Source organism: Amblyomma mixtum, chromosome 3 (assembly GCF_055824585.1).
Source record: "Amblyomma mixtum isolate Tamu chromosome 3, ASM5582458v1, whole genome shotgun sequence".
NCBI lineage: Eukaryota > Metazoa > Arthropoda > Arachnida > Ixodida > Ixodidae > Amblyomma > Amblyomma mixtum.
Genome location: NC_143014.1, coordinates 318,563,658 through 318,568,155, shown reverse-complemented (window position 1 = coordinate 318,568,155; position 4,498 = coordinate 318,563,658). Strand labels below are relative to the sequence as shown.

Genomic DNA, 4,498 nt, shown 5'->3' with positions numbered 1-4,498 from the left:
ATATTAAAATTAGGCTTGACACCAATTTTGATGAAATTCGGACAAGGTCAAATTTCGGTGGTTGAGAGGGCCAAATTTTGGGGTGCGGACACTTTCCTTGGATGCCGGAAAATCGGTGCGCGGATCTTTGGCTCTCGGCTTCGGCTCGACATAACCTCAACGTCGCCGACAGCGGGAGCTGAAGTCGTTTCATGCTTAATTGAAAAAAGTTCATATTCGTTTTTAAGCCACCGCGAAAATTCTCAACTACAAAAACGATTAAGCCGTTGCATGTGCACTGCGCGGCGCCAAACTCAGACTGAACCTTAATGAAAAATTTTAGGACGGCGATCGAAGCAAATACCCAATCTTGTTCTCAGCAACCATCCCACTTCTGAAACTCCACTCGTGAACAACTTCATAAACTTCATAAACTGTACTTCCGCGATAATTAGTTCGAAGTGAATCTACATTTAACTAAACATTGGTATGCTGAAAATATTCAGGAATGTTCAAATATATTGTAAATATTATGCTTCATATACTATGCCATGTTGAGACAGACGGTACTGAAAAGTCAAAAAGATTGTGAGATGTATGCAGCAAGTGGTCTTGTTCGTGCCGCAAGCGCTCGTAATTGGCACTTTCATTGCGCGTACGAGACGCTAATTTATGTGGCTCGTGGTAGTCACGCGTGTCGCATGTCTTTCTCGTGTTTTTATTCAATAACAGAGCGTGGAAACAGCGCGAACTCAAGAGCGCGCGCATGTGCCAGCCAACTGCCCCGACGGCGGGCGAGCGACGCCCAAAAAAGCGTGCCGTGTGCAGCGCGCGCAGCCGGCGGGCGAGGATATTCAAGGAGGAAAACGCCGGAGTGGAGGAGAGTGTCGCTACTTTCAAATTATCAAGGGGCTTTACCACTCAAGCATGTAAAAGACCGGCCTCAGGGCCTTCATGCCCTTTCCCCCTCTGGCAGGCAGATATATACACGCTCGCGGAGTATTCGAACGCGCTGCATATACATTCTTGTCAGGCCTGCGTCTCGTCGTGTCCGCGTACGCTTCTGCATCGTCCTGGATTTCAATGCCGCCACCGTCACAGCTGCTTAAGCCGAGCAATGGAGCCTGTGTTAGGCCCGTAAACATTTCATGCTTACTATGCTCTCGGTTACGGGAGAGGCGCATTTTTTGCATTCGTGTTTAATTGCATTCATGCTTTTCTGAGGCTTTTGCAAGTACGTATTCCGCATGCAATCTGTCTGGCTGCACTTGCAGTACGTCCGGCCGCGCTGAGAATGCGAAAGCGTTATCGGTGTTTTTTTTTTCAGGCTTTTGCAAGGACTCGTTCCGCATGCCTCAGTATGTCGTACTGTTGTGTTCCATTATGCACATCAAACGGAATGAAAAAGGTTCCCCCGGGCTGTCGTTCAATGAAATACCAGCTTCCGCCGGTGTATGAGAGAGGTGGCTTGCCGTAATTCGGCGGGATAATTGGTCACCTAATACAGAATCGAACTACACTAAGTATGCAGCCGCCATTTCCGAACAGAAGACTTCATAGAAGGAAAAAAGCGGCGGCTCAAAAAGGATGCAGTACCATCCATATTTGAAGACTACCCTTTACGTTTGCAGCCGAAGGCAACTACTGAACGAAGCACGGCAAGTATCACTAAACGTGACAGCGCTGTGAACGAACAGGCAACAAATGCTTGCACCAGTAGAAACGCTACCTCGCGACCGCTGCCGTGTGCGACGCTGACGCTACCAGGTCTCGAAGCTGAGGAATCGGAGCCCATGGACACTACAAGCACTGAAGACGAAACAACAGACCTTCATGCTGTAGACTGCCAAAATGAATGGGTGCACAAAGCTGGACAGACTGCTAAATGCGATCAAAGCGTCCATGTTGACAGCAAGTCGGCGTCTGCTTTGCTCACCACCGAAAAGGCCAAATGGAAGAGAAAAGAAAAAGACCTGAGGAGCTAGATACTGAGACTACAGCAGACAGTTGATAAGTACAAGATAGAGCTCAAGAAACTGCAGGAAGATTCTTTGACAGCAGTCATTTCCTGTATCAGAGAAAGAGCAGCAGAAAAAGAGGCTTCAGCTATGTTTCTCATGGATCAATTCAGCAATTTCAAGAAAAAAGGCCTACCTGGTCTGAAGAAACAACTCGGCGTGGTGTGGTACTTATCAACAAAAGCCTACGCACATATTGGGGGGGAAATGCTTTTGAAGCTACCAGAGCGAAAGACCCTAACCAACTATATTGGAACGACAAGTGGTGAGACCGGGTTCAGCAAACTGGTGGATACTCGGCTGCTATCTGAAGCCCAAAACTTGGACAACCCGCCGTCTAAGGTCTGCCCGCTCATTGTTGACGAGATGAGGGTAAAGGAGAAGCTGCAGTACAATAAGCAACGTGATTGCTTTGTCGGGACATTGGGCTGGAAGAGCAAAACGCCGATCTTGTCTTAGCCAACTCGCTTCTGTGCTTTGTCCTCAGTGGATTGTCAAGAACATTTCGAATCCCTGTCGCATACTATTTTACAAGAGGGCAAACTGGGCCCCAACTCCGCAAGTTGATGGTTTTTGTCATGCAAAAAGTGGAAGCCTGTGGGTTTAGGATTGTTCGCCTTGTGACTGACAATCACAAGGTGAATGTGAGCTGCATGAAACTGCTTGGAAATGGTGTGCTTACCTACCGGATCGAACATCCCTGTGACCGCAATAGGCTTCTTTTCTTCAGCTTTGATCCGTGCCACGTAATGAAGAACGTGAGGTCACATTTTCTGTCGCGTGACCTTGGCCCGAAAGGTGAGATTTCTGCTTCTCACGTAAAAGACCTGTACGAGCTGCAGAAAGGCTTCTCTGTAAAGCCTGTTCGGTATTTGAGCAGGAAGCACGTCTATCCGACCAACATAGAAAAGATGAACGTGGCAAGAGCTGCCCAGCTCATGTCTCCGAGTGTCACCGCTGCCTTGGAGCACCTCAAGGATCAGGCTGGGCGCACTTGTGCCGTGTCATTTTCAGCTGCAGGCCCAACCATTACGTTCATGAAGAACGTTTATCGGTGGTTCGTGCTCCACGATATAAGCAACACGACGCAGCACATACACCAACATTTTCCGGATGCTCGCCAATTCAACGACGGTGCTGATCCGCTGCTTGAATGGCTTCAAGTCACTTTCCCTATGTATTTAGAAGGGCTAAAAAAAGATCTGGGCATACCCGTGAATTTCTCACAGACGAAACCTATCAGGCAATTCCGATCACCACCTATTCCAAAGTGACGCGTGTCAAATATCTGCCCACTGAAGAGAAGTTCTTTTCGTCCTCACCCGAAAATTCAAGAGCGATCCAATTGAATCCCGGTTTGGTAGTTTGCCAATGTCAGCCGGGTGTAACGACATGTTGTATGTTCGGGCTGCATTGTCAGGCCTCGAAAAACTACTGAAGACCGGGATCGCTGCGTCTAATTCAGCATCCAATATTGCCCACAAACAATGTGCTTCGATGCCAAGACTCACACCCGCTGACGTCCTTTCTTCTGCGCAACCAACCCCTACTTCAACTCCAAAGCCTCCCCTGACGTCGACTGTGCAAGGAGCGCCGAAGCTGTCGAGAGCAAGATTGGTGTCCAGAGTCTTACTACCACAATTTTGCCCCAGCACCTGCCGTCAGTTCAGATCTCGGCTACCGCTTATGTGGGCGGTTACGTTGCACGAGTTGTTAGCGAGCATATGGATTGCGAGAACTGCCTTACTTTGTGTACGAAGCCGGTTAGCAACCAGCGACTACTTCAGTTCACCCGCAGCCAAGACCGAGGTGGGCTGCGCTACACGTCAGATCAAATTCTCTTCGTCCTCGACACATTAAGAGCTTTTGCTGACCGCGCCCTGCAGGACAATCAGACCTTGCAAAAGCCTCTCATCACATTAGTTGAGCACGCTGTCTCAGCTCTTTGTGCTTCAGAGTTGCTGAAGTGCAAGAGCGATGGCAGCAACGAGCACAGGCTTAAGCTCATGAACCTTATATCGGTTCGTTTCCCGAGGCCGCTCCTCTGCAACTACGCATTCAATGTCACTGACAAGCATGACGTAGTTAAACATTTTGCGAAAAAGCCGCTTTAGCGAAAGTACGCGAAACTGTGAGAGTGGCATACGCTTTACTGCCATGTGGGAGTTAGCCTCCACAATAAAAACTTTTTTTTTTTCGAGTTTGAGTAAGTGTTGAGTCACAACGCACTGATATTGAATATATGAACCTCTATATCTGTGCAGCGTTATCTGCAGGCAGATGATGCAGCGCCTCACGTTACATAACTGATGGCACTGACAGCAGGCCGCATTTTTCGCGCGTACCTTACGCGCTCAAGTTGAGCGTCAACAATGCGACTCGACACGCCAAGCAGTCTTGCAGGAAGTGCGCGGCAGATCAGATGATGAAACCACATGGCAAAGCTTCACGTTTTCTGGCGCCACTTGTGGCTTCGGTGGCGACAAGGGTAAAAACTTTAC

General features: G+C 48.7%; 1 pseudogene; it reads left to right on the top strand.

Annotated features, from left to right (window-relative positions):
• The first annotated feature begins 2,363 nt into the window (after positions 1-2,363).
• LOC149355742 (uncharacterized) lies at positions 2,364-4,132 on the top strand (annotated as a pseudogene).
• Positions 4,133-4,498: the final 366 nt, after the last annotated feature.